Here is a 16,653-nt window from a genome sequence, read left to right as displayed (position 1 = left end):
TTAATTACAATTGTTTCTTTAGAAATTGAACGAGTTTAATTCTTTGGTATTATTTTTATTTTTGTTTATGATTTTAAATAAAATTAGGTTTATTTATTAATAGATGTAATAATATGTATATAATTTTATTGTAAATTAAGTGAAGCACGTAATAGAAATTCAGTAAAATAATTTATATTACTCTTCAAAATAATTATGTCTGAACTTTCAAATCTTTTATTAAATTTTAAATTGCATAGCACTAATTTTTAATTGTGTTAAATTTTATTCAAATTAAACATGAAAATATATAAAAATGGTTAATTTTTTTTTTTTATAGAATGTCATTAATTAAATACAAGACTAAACAAAAAAAAAAGTGACAATTGATATAATAATATTTTAAATTTGTATTTTAATCAATATAAGTTACTTCATTATTAATAAAAATAATATATCAAAATATACATAAACGAATAATATATTTTCTTTATCCAAAAATCATAATCTTGCAATTTTGCATTTGAATAGCAAATGCGAATACCAACTCATAATGTATATTATTTAATTGCTAAACAGTTTTTGTTGAACAGTAAGCTGAAATCCTCCATACTTTTCGGTTACTGAAGGTGGTGTCTCGTTGAAGCTTAACCCGTTGAAATGTATTGAATGAGAAGGTGCACAAGACATAATAAAGCAGTCCTAAGAAGTTGAAGCATGTGTGTTTCAACAGCTGGGTCTCGATGCTTTCCATCTTCTAACGTGGATTTTGTGCACAGCAAAGTTGCATAGGCAAACATGAGCTGCACAGTATTAGGGTTGAATATTAGCTTAACATTTTCCAGGCTAGAAATTAGGGTTGCAACGTAGCGTTCTTTGATGTTTTCGTCATGTGTAGGCTGCATTCTTCAAAACCAAGGTCAAGTTCCCCACATGATATGAGGCGATGGTGTCATTCCGTCACTGGCGTCAATGCAAGGAATTTGAAAATGCTGACAAATCTTGCGCAACATCACGAATCCTGAAGATTGAAGGTATGTGTGCACAGAGCGAAGCATAGGAAAGATGATGGGGGAGGCAGGAGCCATGAGTGTTGTTGAGGTACAGAGGTGGAAGAACTCAGGGATTGCCTGTAGAACGATCATTCATGTTTTTCTACAGCATGGGCCCTTCATTAATGCCCATTGCTCGATTTCAAGGGAGTGAAACATTCCAAAGACATTCCTCAGAGGATATTAGGAGAATGGAATTAAGAGGAGTGAAAAAGAAGACGTCTGCAGATTGATGAGGTGGGTTGTTGCAAAATGGTCTGAGGATTTTTCGTTCATGTGGTAAGTGTGGAGCCTCCCTCGCTGTGGTCCCTACGTGAGCAGCTTTGTTGTGTAGCTCTTGTCTGCGTCAGTTGATTTTTGTTCTGAGGAGTTGCTGTAATTGAGGTCATCTAATTAGTTCCTGGGTTTAAGCTCCGAAACATAATGGAGGCTGCTGAGTACAATCTCTCAGGGCACGTATGACTTGGTTCCGGAAGGCACCCCCCAGATGGTTGAGGATGTCACGAATGATGGTTTTGATGGATTTATTTAAACCACGGCCTGATTGCGTACATGGAACAAGAGATCATATTCACGTTACCTGCTACAACACTGGGGTTTGAGCCTTATGCACTTGTCTTCAATTCTCAGTTCCAATATCATCTGGTCATTGTGGCCCAATACCACTCTCATTGTGTGACTTTAATCCTCTTCAATTCTGATATCCTTCCTTATTTGAGCGTCTTGTTTCCTCCCTTGTGCATTTCTGCTGGCATACACTGCTCTTTCATCTTCTCTTCTTTCATCTGCGCGACATAGAAATGGTTTGCCCAAGTCATACCATCATCAATATACCATCTGGAGTTGAAAAATTAGTATAGACTTGGTAGATGCTGTACTGTAGCATTATTTTGTGAACTTGTAACTAAAAGCTTGTTTCATTTATTCCACTTATTGGATTGCAGAAACCCAAAGATCTGGAAGGTATTTGCCCCTGCTCGGATGTAACTGCGAGATGTCCTTCAGAATTTGTGTGTCTTGATGTTAGTTGTCACACTGGAATGAAGGGAGCGGGAGGAGCAGAATTTTAAATAGTGGAAACCATGACGGAAATAATCTCGTCCACATCCAAGAACTCAACGACTTTAACAAGAAAAATTCAGAAATTTCCATGAGAAATTGAGGTGACATTTTCGAAAGCTGATTTCCAATTGCAAGCATTAGGATTTCAGGTGGACTTTCTGAGACCATGAGTTGTGTATGTAGCTGTGCTGCCGTTTCGATTTCACCTGTGGCTCATGTATTGAAGAGGGTGCTAGTCATAGAACGCGATCTGGGGTTAAATGACGCTTCCTAAAATGCTTGCATTGGTTGTGGTATCATGTCCTAAAAGTGATTTGAATTGTCAAGGTTTCTTGTCTTTTCAACTAAAACATTTGTTAAGTGTTGCGACTTGCTCAAGCACAGCCACTTAGAATTCCATCCTCGAAGTAGTCCACTAGTATAATCTAGAAGAAGCATCTTAACACATGGATAGGGAACTTCTTAGGAGTGGATTACTGTAACAATGTAAATAAGAGATTAACGGTCCTAGTCTCTCTTCTGATCCTCTCTTACTTCCTAGATTTATGCAGATTCATGCAAGTTTATACAGATTTATGCAGATATATACAAGATAGAAGGCATAAGACTCTTCTCTTCGATTAAGTAATAAGAAACATTTTGTAATAAATTCCATGAGCTGAATATACATAAAGATTTTTTCTATTATTAAGATTTCTACATTCTTTGGTAACATTTGAAGAAAAAAATTTAATTTTTAGTATTTCAAAGAAGTGATTATTGCAAAGAACTCAAATCTTTAAAGACAATAGATGATGCAAGTTCTGAAGAATATCTCTTCAATATTGATAGAATTGTTATTGGTCTTATAGAAGTTAATGACAAAAATTAAAAACATACATTGAATAAAATTACTTTCATTGGTCTCTTCAAATCTTGGATCTTCTTTTAAATCACTTTTGATACAATATTTACATCAAATCTTAAAATATCTTTATTAGACTTTAAACAATATGTCAAGAGCAAAGACAAAATTATCAAATTGATAGTTTAATTAAAAAAATATTATTTATTATTCAACCAAAGAAGAATCTATATAAGAAAAATAAGTCTATTTATGTCATTACTAAATTATCAAAGAAGAAAGAAAAAATATTGATTTATACATATTGTAATTAATATGATCATTAAGAGTGTAAGTACAAAATTAAATAAGCTCATATTCAGCTTAAATCTTTGGCTTTTACTCAATTATAGAAGATCTAATAAATCATTATTAATATGAAAAATAAGAAAGAAAATGCAACCAAAAGATAATTTAATTTCGACTCTCGCAATATAGATAAAATCAATTCATTTAAAAAAAATCAATTAGATAGTCATGATGAGTCAAATTTAAGATAATTCAATCATAGACTTTAGAGCAAGTTTGAGCTTTACAAATTCAAAGAAGATCCTATTGAAATTCTAGTCTATTAGCTCTCACTTAAGCATAATTATTGTTAGAGGCTCCAAATTTTTAATAAATGCAAATGATGTATCTCTATTACTAACAATAAATTTCTTATCAATATTTATTATATTTTATCTATTAAAATTAACTTATTTTTGGTTAAAAAAATATATCATGGAAGCAACATTTTTGTCTTTATCTCATATCATTTTCTTATATTAAACCAAAATAATTGTAGCAAACCAATTCTTATTGTTCATAGAAATCCTTCTAATTTCTTTTACAAAGTTGATTCTATCATCTTTTTGTCTTTCATTGCTTGCAATGTTGTTAATTTCATTCTTCTAATTGTTCACAATTGTGATTTGCTAGAAACCATTTAACGAAATTGACTTTGTCATCCAAATTATAAACAACTAATTTATATGGTAAAGAATTATTTTGGCTTCAAGCTTCTAATTCTCATTAAGAAGCTATTATTTTTTTAATCTTACATATAAAAATAAAATAAAATAAAATAAAAAACAAAATTATGCAAATTTTTTTTAAATTTCTACTTTTATTGGCATACATCTTCAACTAATATATTTTGATATTTATGGACTATTTTTTATTTATTTTCGAAAAAAAGATATAATATTTTTTATATTTATTGATAAATTATTGAATTACACTTGGATATATTTTTTAGATAAAAAAATTAAATTTTCTTGCTTTATTGGAACATTTGAAATGTAATAGTGAAATAACTCTCAAAACATATAGTGCTTGTTTTTGTTTTAATCAAAGAAAAAAATATTTGTTTCATAAATTTTTTAAATTCATTGAACAAAATAATATCATTAGATAACTTATTACTTATTGTGGACATATATATTCATATAGATAAGAAGTGTTAGATAGAAAATAAATTTAAATAGATTTGATATTAACTTGTGACAAAGCTTCTTAGACCCTTTATAGACATGTATTTGATTTTAGATGTATTTGTAATTAATTGATAAGTTAGAAACTTGGCTAACAAGTTAGCCATGTATTACAAGTATTAGTAGCTTATGGAACAAACTAACTACATGGCATATATGTATGAAACTTATCTTATAAGTTAGACACATATTAAAAGTCCTCTAAAATGTTGTCATGTAGCTTCTAATTAGATAGTATAAATAGAATAAGAATAAAGCCTTTTTCACTCTTGTCAATGCTTTTTTAGTCCTTAATCTTATTTCAAGACTTTCTAATCTTCTTGTCTTTGACAATAGCCATTCTAGTTTCAATACTATATTAATTTTAAGTCAATATCTATTCTATTTGAGTTATATAAGAAAGTATTGAATTTTTTATTCATATCCCTAATAGTTTGTTATTAGCTCTAATTTATTATTCTTATCTATTTTTTAGAAGTGAATGAACTATTCCACTTCTATTGTTGTATTTTGAAGGTTGTAAACTATCCACCTTCAATCTAATATTTTAGTTCTCTGATAATGATTATTTTCTTCAAAAAAGTGGACTACCTTTCTTTATAGAAATTTTCATTTGATATTGGAGGTTGCGGATTATCTTCTTCTAATTTGACTTATAGATTTGTTTGAATTCTTATGGAAGTAAAAATTATGGATGCTATTCTTGACAAAAGTGAGAAGGAATTGACAACCATTTACAAATCTTTACAAGCTTGTCAACCCTCTTAGGATAGAAATCTCATGTATCTTTAAAATCAACTATGGAAGTATTATTCCAATGTCTATAGAAGAGGTCAAAAATGAAGTTTAAAGTCTACACTAAGAAGTTGATCAGTTGAGAGAAGCAAATAGATCAAGTTCATAGCTAAATCTAAGGAGTCTTACTATTATAAGTTTGAAGGAGGCAATGATAAGTATGCAAGAGAAGTTTGATGGAATAAGATTGAAGTTTTGAAGATTTTTACAACAAATAAAGTTCTATCTAAGGTTGCATCTTTCTCAATACCCTCATAGATTTACTTAAGTTCGATTTATAAGTACACTTTTCTTTGAAAGTATTTTTTTTTTTTTTTATTTGTACCTTGGATGAAAAAAGATTCACAACTATTTTATGATTTAAATTCATTCTTGGAAGTCTTCATGGTTTCATATACAAAAAGTGACTGGAAAAGAATAGCAAAAATCAAACTTATATCTTTACGGTAAGATCACATTCAGCCACTATATATGCTATTAAATTCCAAAACCTTGCTTGTAACATGGATTAGAGTAGTGAGGCTCTTATCAATAAATTTTGGTATGGATTAAATGATAACATTAAAATTAACAATACCAAAAATAAACTCAATGGAGTTATTTATTATTCAAGCCATTGCATATAATAATGAACTCTTTAAAAGATGTTAAGAATAAAGATTTTATTGGAGAAATACAAGTGAAGTCATAGCAATACCTTCTAAGTTTTTAGAGCTTATTCATCAAGATTAAAACCTAAGTAAATTAAAATTATACATTTTAAACCTCTTATTAAGTAAAAAAAGACTTGATGCCATCAAAAAGGATTGTACCTAAATTGTAGAGAACTTAAGCACATTGCTCAACATTATCCAAAGAAACAATACAACTATAAAATGATGAGTTTGGTTTCTAAAGAAGACAATGTATTGAAGAACCAATTTCTTCAGCTATAATAGTGATTGTACAGCTCAAATTTTGTATAATAATGGATAAAGATCCTAACTTTTCTACAGATCTTTTACCTTATTTTATAGTAGAAATTTTTTTAGGACCAAAAAATCACAAAATCTTAGCTTTATTAGATTTAAGAGCCTAAGAAGATTGAAGATTAAAACCAACAAAGATTGGGGAAATACTTTATTAGATTTTAAAAGGTTATAAAGAGCTTTTGAAGCTTTGGAAGATTGAAGCCTTATTAGATTGAAGTAATAGATGATTATTTGTTGTCTTCCAAAGATATCACTTATAAAACTGTTCTTATAGATATAGCAATTAGTGGTTATAATAGCTTTGTAATATCTAATATGATTAAATTTTCTTCTAGCTAAATTATTTTAGAATTATCATAGTTAAAAAAAATATAATCTTTATATAAAATAGATTTTTTATAATCTTGATTTTTTTCATAATTTAGTCTATGATTTTTCTAGTCAAATAGAAATTTATAAGTCCAATATCTCCAAATCTTCATTGATAGGTGTGAGAGCTTTCATGCATGCTATAAAAGAATGATCAACTTTTTCTATATATGTCACACTTGTTTTTGATGTAAAAAAGACTTCAAATAAAATTTCAAGCCAATATTGAGATTATCAAGACATTTTTGGAAAAAAAATGTAAATATTTTTTTAAAATATCATCCTTACTATTATTCCATTGTTCTTTAAGAAAGAATTCAACTTCCATTTAGACCAATCTATAGCCTATTACAAAATAAGTTGGTTGCATTTAATAAGAACGTTGATAAAAACTTAGCTAAAAACTTTATACACCATTCGAAATCTTCAGTAGAAATTCCTATCTTATTTATGAAGAAAAAAGACAAATCTTTTTAAATGTGTGTAGAATATTAAAAACTCAATAAGATCACCATCAAGAATAAGTATATTCTATGTTAATTTTAAGATTTTTTAATCAATTCAATCAAACAAAGATCTATATAAAAATATATCTATAATAGCATATAATCTGGTACGCATCAAAAAAGAGAGATGAATAAAAAATTATATTTTAAATCAGGTATGGACATTTTGAATATAATGTCATGCCTTTTAGATTTATTAATGCACCAATTTCTTTTCAACATCTAATAAATAATATCTTTTGTGAGTTTTTTCATGACTTTGTCATTTATTTCTTAGAAAATATCTTAATTTATTTTAAAAATATAAAAGAATATGAACTTCATATTTGTTATATATTACAAAAACTAACAAATACAAGATTATATGCCAAGGTAAAAAAGTATGTATTTCATACTACTCAAGTTGACTTCCAAAGATATATTATTTCAAATAATGGTCTTATAATAGATCTTAAGAAGAACTAGACTATTATAGATTAAAAGGCTCCAAAAATAATTAGAGATGTATAATATTTTTTGAAATTTTTCAATTATTACCAAATCTTAATTAAGAACTTTTTTCAAGTTGGTATTCTTCTTACACGTTTGACATGTAAAAAAAAATTGAGTGGAGTAAAGAAGTTGAAGCATCTTTTAAAGCCTTAAAGATATCATTTATTTCTACTTTAACTTTGTATTATATTGAATTTTTCAAGGCATTCTTTATAGAAATAGATGCATCAAAATTTATTATGGATGAAATTTTGTCACAAATAGAAGTGATATTGTATTATGAGCGATTTTGCTTGAAAATGCACCAAGGTATGTCATGATGTAACATGACTAATAGGTGAAAAGGATGAAGAAATTATTATATTGTAGAAGATCTTACTTCAGATATTCCAGCAAATTATCTTTGAAAATAGACAATAGTCTAAAAGAAAGTAAAACTAAAGGTGTAAATGCTACTTTTTTATAAAGTAAGCTTTTACTTATTTTTTAAGGCTATAAATAAAATTAAAAAAAATAGATTAAAAAAACAAAAGATATAATCATATGTAGAAGGAAGTTAAGAGTTGATTTTAGTAAAAATTAATTCAAAAGAAAAAAATTTAATACCCAAAGAAGAATGGTTATCAATTTAGGTCGAAAGCAAACCTTGAGATACAAAACTGGGAGCGTATGGCAACTTGAGGGTTCTTTTGGAGATCAAAGAAAGAGATTAGAGAGAAAATTTGAAAGAATTTTTTTAAGCATTGATTTTGAGTGATTTGAGTGTATAATGGCTTTGCAAGAGCTTTGTAAAGTCACAATTATTTTGAGTGAGTTTGGAATTTGTGAAATAAAAAAGATATTATATTTTAGAGAATTTTGTGAGTTTGGTAGTAAATCTACAATTCAAATTTTGAGGAATTATGAAAATAGTTATTTAAAATATATGCTATAAGTTGAAACTTAATAAAATGGTTGAAATAAAGGTTATTGAATTTCAAGTAGGTTGAAGTCTCAAAAATTGGACTTTGAAAAGGTAATTAGGGTTTTTAAGTTCTTCAACAATCTACTAATTGAATTGAGATAAATTTTATACATGAAGGTAATAGACTTAATTTACTACATATATATAAAATTTGAGAATAATTGAATAGTTTAAAAAAGAAATATTGATATTAGAAATTCAACATTTAGATTGGAGTAGGAGGCCATGCAATAGCCAAGTAAATTTAAGGATTTTTCTTCGATTTAGTAAATGTAGTTATCTTCAAATTTTATATACTTGTTGCTAATTTAGTTTTTAAGAAGTATCTAAATTTTTAAGCAAGATCTATAGTTTAGTTGATAGATATTGAGGATTTAAATAATACTAAGATTAGATTGAGTTGGTTATAATTTGGTTAGGATTTGATTTAGATTTAGGATTTGGTTTAAGATTTGATTTAGGATTTAGGATTTTTTTAGGATTTAATTTAGAATTTAGAATTTTTTTAGGATTTGGTTTAGAGTATAGGATTTGTATATGATTTGGTTTAAGATTTAGGATTTTTTTAGGGTTTGATTTAGGATTTAGGATTTATCTAGGATTTGGTCTAGGATTTAATGTTTGTCTAGGATTTGATTTAGGGTTTAGAATTTCTCTAAGATTTAGTTTAGGATTTAGGATTTGTCTAAGGTTTCATTGAAGTCCATTAAAATTTTAATAAGAATTAAATTAGAACTTGGTTGAGATTTATTTAAGATATATTTTTGATTATTCTAATATTTTTAGGATTTCTTAAGGATTCTTTTAAGATTTATTATGGATTTTCTTTCAACTCCTTTAAGATTTCTTATTATTTCTCTTATAATTTCTTTAAGGTTTCTTTTGAATTTTATTAAAGCTTATTTAGTATTATTAAGATTTAATTAGAGTCTATTTAATATTCTATTAGGATTAGGATTTTTTGTAGAAATTTCCATTCTACCTTCCATAGCCAAGTGCCTGATGCATTTTCAAGTAAGACTTCACATTATACGACAGTGCCTAATTAAAGAAGATAAATAGAAATGCAAAAATAATTCTATTTAATCTAATAGAATCTTAAATAACTTTTAGTAGACCTTAATAATCTTGATTAAATTTTGACCAATTCAAAGTAAATTTAAAAGAAGTTATAAAAGAAATACAAAGAAGTTCCAAACTAATCTCAAAGAAAAATAATAAGAAAACTTAAAGAAATTTAAAAATAAATCTTTAAAAAAATAAAAATAATCTTAAAGAAATATTATAATTAAGAACTTAAAAAGAAACAACAAAGATTCTTAAATAAATACCTAAAATAAAATCTTAATATAACCATATTTGAAATCTTAATTGGACCTTAATCAAACCCTAAATCAAATTCTATTTGAAACTCTAATTGAACTTTAATCAAATCCTATATCAAATCTTAACAAAATCCTAATAAAATTACAAATCTTAGACGAACTCTAGACAAACTTAATCAATCCCTAGTCAAGTTCTTAACCAAATCTCAAGAAACTCCTAATCTTAACCTAATCCTAGACTAAATCTAAAATCAAATCCTAATCAAATCCTAATCAAATCTTAGATTTTAAACAAATATTTAACAAATCCTATAGAAAAATAGAACTTCAAAAATTAATGAACAAAGTATTAATATAAATTCAAGATTTTTACACTTTCTAGTATCTTAATTAAAAAAAAATAAGAAAGGTGAAAAAAATTACTCTTATCAATAGAGAGAAATACAAGATAATCTAATCAAGTATTAAACAGCCTCCTACTCCAACGTGAATGCTAAACTTTCAATACCAATATCTCCTTTTAGAACCATTGAATTGCTTCCAAATTTTATCTAAAATATTAAAAATTAAGTCTAGTATCCATAAAAAAAAAATTCACTTCAATCCAATTGAAAAATCACTAAAGATCTTAAAAATATTGACTAATTTTCAAAGGTCAATTTTTGAGACCTCAACCTATAAAATCCTTCATACACTTTGATTTAATTATTTGATTGATCTTAAAACATTTATACACATTAATAACTAATATACCAATATATTATCCAAAATTAACTTGTATATATATTAAAAAATTCAAGAAACCTTCAAATTTATAAGCATATTTTTATTTCTCAAAATCTAAATCAATTGAGAATACTCTTAATTTTGAAAATCCTTCAAAAATGTAATATTGATTAAATTGATATAAAAAAAAACATCCAAAAATCTCTCCTTAAGTCTACTCTCAAATTGCACTCTTTATTCTATCAAAGAATTTCGAAGTCATTGTAGGTGCATAGTTTTGTATCTTAGGATCTGATTTCAACCTAGGTTGACAATTGGTCGTCTTTGAATATTAATTCTTAGCTTCTTGAAGTAAATTTTGCTAAAATATACTCTTAACTCCTTCTTACACATGTCTATGTCATTTTTTATTTTATTTACTTTGATTTGGTTCATTTATGCTTCTATTAAGTGAATAGAAGATTCTTTTATAAAAAGATAATATTAAGAATAAATATTTTGCTACCTTTCTATCATTTATTCTTATTTTTTTATTATATTTTTTTACTATGTTCTTCTATAATAACATCTATATTTTTATTTTTTACTATATAGTTATATTATCACATGACAATAGATGACAAGCTCTATCTCATAGCTTTCTATTCTAGAAAACTTTCACTAGCCAAGATTAACTATAAGATCTATGATATAGATCTTTTTGAAATCATGGACTTATTTTAAGAATAGCATTATTATCTAGAAGGTGCTTATAATCTAGTCACTGTATATATGGATTACAAGAACCTCAAGTACTTAATATTGGCATGTGTTTTGAATCGTTGCTAAGCTCGGTGAATCATGTTTTTATTAAGATTTGATTTCAAGATCACTTATTAACTTAGAAAATAACAAGGTTTATGAGATGTCTTTTTTAGATATTCTTATCTTATATCAAAAGAAGGAAAGGTAACTTTTGATTAACAAAAAATAATTTTCTTGAAGTTGGAGCATTTTTATCTTTGAGCAATGAAATAAATATTAACTATTGATTCAATATTTTTCAAGCAAGTTCAATTGAATAAGTCCTCTAATCTTCTTATTTATGATATTAAAAATAATTCTTTTAAGTCTTATAATATTTCTAAGTTTTAATTTAAAAATAACCTATTTTATTTTAAAAAATTGATTATACATTCTAAAAAATAAAGTACAATTATGTGTTCTTTAAGCTCCTCAAAACTTTCTAAAAACCAAAATTTTTGGATACAACAAAATTTTCGAACTAATATTTAGAGATTTTTAGTAGCCTCAAATAAAAAAGATAGTTAAAGATTTTTTATAATCATATGACATTTATTTAAGATCAGAAACTTCTTGTCATTCACCTTATAGACTTCTTCAATCATTACCTATTCCAAAATAACCACAATCTTTTGTTTATATGGATTTCATTATAGATCTTCTAATCTCAAGTTTTTTTAACTCTATATTTGTAATAGTAGCTTGATTCACAAAGATGGCACATTTTGTATCATATACAATATTTATGATAAGTGAAGAATAACTAAGATTTTTCTTGACAATATTTATTTTTATCATAGATTATCAAAGAATATTATATTAGATAGAGGGATACAATTTGTATCAAGATTTTAAAAAGCTCTTTTTAAGATTTTAAAGATATACATAAAACTATCTTTGATGTTTTATCCTCAAGTTGATTGACAAACGAAGGTAGTGAATCAAGTTTTAGAGTAGTATTTGAAGTGTATCATCAACTACCAATAAGATAATTAGATAATTTTTTTATTATTAAAAAATTTACTTATAATAACATGATTTTTTTTATTCAATAAATTTTTTTTTTTGTCAATTATGGTTATTATCTATGACATTATACTTTTGACTTTCAAAAATTGATAGACTTGCAATGAAAGATTTGAAAAATTATTTATTAGAGCTACATGTAATAATAAAGGTGCAACTTAAAGGAGCTCAAAAATGACAAAAGATCTATGCATGTGCTTATTACAAAGAACAATCTCAATTCTATGTTGGCAACAAGATATGATTACTTTATCATAATATTAAGACTATTTGCTCTCGTAACAAGTTGGATTATTATAGATTTAGACCATTTCCTGTATATAAATAAAATCTAGTTGCTTCCCAATTGTATCTATTAAAGTCTATAAAGATCCATACTATATTCTATGTGTCTCTTTTTGAACCATAAAAGACAATAGATATATTAGAAAGATAACAAATGCCACCTCCTTCTATAGAAGTGGATAATAACTAACAATATGAGATTGAAGAAGTATTAGATTCAAAGCAGCTTTGAAATATGTTAGAATATCTTATTCGTTAGAATGGATATGATATTAATGAATGCATATGGAAGTTGTCCAAAAATCTTATAAACATAGTAAAGAATATTGATGTTTTTAATTGTTGACATCCACCCAAATCAAGATGAAGCATAAAAAATCTTTGATATAAAAGAATGTAGTTCATGAATGATTACATTCTACTTTCTATCCTTATTTATAGTTTTGTATATTTATTGGATTAAAAAGATGGAATTATTAGTGTCATGATGTAACATAACTAATAAATAAAAGAGTAAAAAAAATATTATATTTTAGAAGACCTTATTTCAAAATATTATAACAAATTATCTTAGAAATATATATAGAAGTCAAAAGATAGTAAACTAAAAGTGCAAATGCTATCTTTTTTCAAAGTAGGTTTCTACTTAGTTTATAGAGCCATAAATAAGATAAAATAAGGTAGATTAAAAAAATAAAGAATATAGACATATATAAAAAAGAATTACGAGTTTATTTTAGCAAAAATTATCTTAATAAAATAAAAATTGATATCCAAAGAGGATTGGTTATGAACTTAGGTCAAAATTAGTCTCCAAGGCACAAAATTATATACGTATAGTGAATTTGAGATTCTTTTACAAATTAGAGAGTAGAATTTGGAAGAAGACTTCATAGAATATTTTAAAGCATTAATTTGAAGTGATTTGAGTTTGTAATGATTTTGTAAGAGTTTTGCAAATACAAGATTGTTTTGGATGACTCTGGATTTTATAAAATAAAATAAGATTTATAATTTAAGCAATTACATAAATTTTGTTGTAGATCTATAGATAAGATTTTGTAAAGTTGTGAATATAGTTGTCTTAAGAATATATTATAAATTTGAACTTAATTGAAAATTTTGATTGGACGTTATTAAAGTTCAAATGAATTAGGATCTCAAAAATTGGATTTTAGGTCTTGTAAGGTTATCTAAGATTTGTAATAATCTACTAATTGGATTATAGTAATTTTTATTAGAACTAATAGTTGAGTTAATTTTCAAAACTTATAAAAAATTTGAAATAAAGTTAATAATTTAATTAGAAATTATTACTATTGAAAGATTAACATTAACATCAAAGATGGAAGCCAATCAATACCTAAGTGGATTATGAGGTTTTTCTCTCATTTCTTAAGTTCGATTCTCTTTAAATTTGTTATATTTATTGTTAATTAAGAGATTAAGAAGTATGTAAAATTTTAAGTAAGATCAATAGTTTAATCAATAGATATTAAGGTTCTAAACATATCCTAGCTTTGATTTGAATTGGTTTAGTTCTAGTTAAGGTTAGTTTAAATTGATTAGGTTTTAGTTATGATTTATTTAAAGATTTATTAAGATTTGATTTAGATTTTAAGGTTCAATTAGGATTTTATTTAGAATTTAGAATCTGCTTAAAATTTATTTAGGATTTAAGATCTAATTAAAATTGATATAAGATTTCTTAAGAATATTTTTTGGATTTCATATATATTTTTTTAAGGTTCTTATGGATTTCTTTTAGATTTCTTTAGGATTTTCCTAAACCTTATTTTTATTTTCTTTTCTTTCATATTTTTTTATATTTCATTAGGATTTCTTTATTATTTTTTTATGATTTTTTTATTTTTTTATAATTTATTTAAAATTTTAATTAGGCTTGATCAATATTTTATTATATTTATTAAGCTTTAATTGCAATATATATATATATATATATATATATATGATTCTATTAAAGTTGTCAGGACTTGTTATTGCAAATTTCTTTTTCCTTCCATAATCAAGTATCTGACGTATTTTCAAGCAAGACTTCATATAACACGACATCAAATAAGATATTATGATTGTTATAATCTTTAAGACAATATAATAGAAATAAAGATCCTCAAGAATGACATGTGTTTTTTCAAATAGATGGTGAAATCCAATATCTTTGATATCATGACCTTGGAAGAAACTCTTGATACTTGGTAATATTATTAGACATAGGAATCATCTTTGATGGTGTTCCAAATGTTTTATTTGAAGGGAGTTCTAAAAGCCTCAATAATAATCAAACAACAAGGTGGTCTTTTTGCCTTAGTATATGACATTATTAATAGTTGAGAGGACCTATCAACCACCTTCAAAAGAAACAAAGATCAAAGTATATGGCATATACAATTTTTCACATCTTAGACTTTCTCAATATATGATTTTTATTCCTTTTGGAACTTGTTTCCAATAGGAAAGAAAGGAGGAAGAAGGAGGGAGATAACGTCAAGGATATACATATTTACATAGATAAGAAGTATTAGATAGAAGATAAATATAAGTAGATTTAATATTATCTTATGGCAAAGCTTCTTAGAAGCTTCATAGATGTGTATTTGACTTTAAATATGTTTGTAGTTGATTGATAAGTTAGAAATTTGGCCAACATATTAGCCATGTATTGTACATACTAGTAGCTTATCAAACAAGCTAATTATGTGGCGCACATATATGAAACTTGTCTTATAAGTTAAACATATGTCTCATAAGTTGGATACATATCAAAGATCTTATAGAATATTTTTATATAGCTTGTAATTAGATAGTATATATGGAGATAAGAAAAAAGCCTTCTTCACTCCTGTCAATGCCTTTCTAGTCTTTAATCTTATTTCAAAACTTTTTAGTATTTTTTTCTTTGGTTATAGTCATTCTAGTTTTAATATAATATTAATTTTAAGTAAATATCTATTCATTTTGAATTACATAAGAGTATATTGAGTTTTTGATTCCTTAAAATTTATGTCCTTGATAATATTGCATGCTTACCTTAGTAACATGATATTATTACAAGGAAAAAAGTGACTTTTGTTAGAGCTATCTAGAGTATATCAATAGATTTTAAGTTGTCAACTTACTTGTGAAAAGTAGTAATTTGATCTTCTAAATACTTCAAAATTATAATTCTACAAAATCTCTTATATTTATTCGTCTTTATAAAAATCTATTTAATAAGAATTTAAACTTTTGACATATATTAATATTTAGAACAAATATTTTTGTACATAATCCTAAGAAAAAACTTATGAATTTTTGTTCTAAATCTATTGCTTGTATTTTTGTAGGCTATAAAAAGAAAAATAAAGATTTTTTTTGCTTTCATATATTTTTCTATAAGATTCTAATTAGCCAAGATATCTTGGTTAATAAACATTAATTTGGTGAATTTTCAAAATACACTTCTTATTTTATAAAAGATTATTTTTTTATCTTTCTAAATGCAAATAAGTCTAGTAGTCTTGCACCAACCTCTTTTAGAAATTTACTAGAACTACTTCTCATTGATTCAATTCTACACTATATCAAATATATATATATATCAATACAAAATCAAAATTATTGAAGATTCTTTTTAATGTGAAATTAAAAATCTTTTTCTCTACTTATATAAGAAATTTTTTTTCTACTCTATCTAAATGAATTCCAAAATAAATTTAATCACCTCTAACTAAATTGCTCTCTTTTCATCTAAGTATTATTATTGTTACCTTTATTTTATTTAAACATAATAAAGTAATTATTCAATAGAAGTTTTAGAATCTTTTAATGAAAATATTTGTATACAATAAATTCTTTTTTATTCTAGATGGCACAAATTAATGTTAGCTAAACCTAATTCTTACAATAAAAATCAAACTTAAAAATTAATATTATTTTTTTAGCAACAAATTTTTTATATGC

General features: G+C 25.5%; 1 long non-coding RNA gene across 3 annotated transcripts; it reads left to right on the top strand.

The window, feature by feature from the left end:
• Positions 1 to 319: 319 nt before the first annotated feature.
• LOC149989536 (uncharacterized) lies at positions 320 to 2,780 on the top strand. 3 transcript variants are annotated; one of them, XR_016502198.1, is made up of 4 exons: positions 320 to 608; positions 878 to 1,268; positions 1,483 to 1,627; positions 1,976 to 2,780. It is a non-coding gene; the product is annotated as an uncharacterized LOC149989536 (long non-coding RNA). The 3 variants fall into 3 exon arrangements; XR_016502197.1 differs by having other exon boundaries at positions 320 to 656; XR_016502196.1 differs by lacking the exon at positions 320 to 608 and having other exon boundaries at positions 663 to 1,268; positions 1,976 to 2,194; positions 2,645 to 2,780.
• Positions 2,781 to 16,653: the final 13,873 nt, after the last annotated feature.

The sequence above is a fragment of the Physcomitrium patens genome, chromosome 3 (genome assembly GCF_059467195.1).
Source record: "Physcomitrium patens ecotype Gransden chromosome 3, ASM5946719v1, whole genome shotgun sequence".
In the NCBI taxonomy this organism is placed as follows: Eukaryota; Viridiplantae; Streptophyta; class Bryopsida; order Funariales; family Funariaceae; genus Physcomitrium; species Physcomitrium patens.
This window is presented reverse-complemented; position numbering and strand designations above follow the sequence as displayed.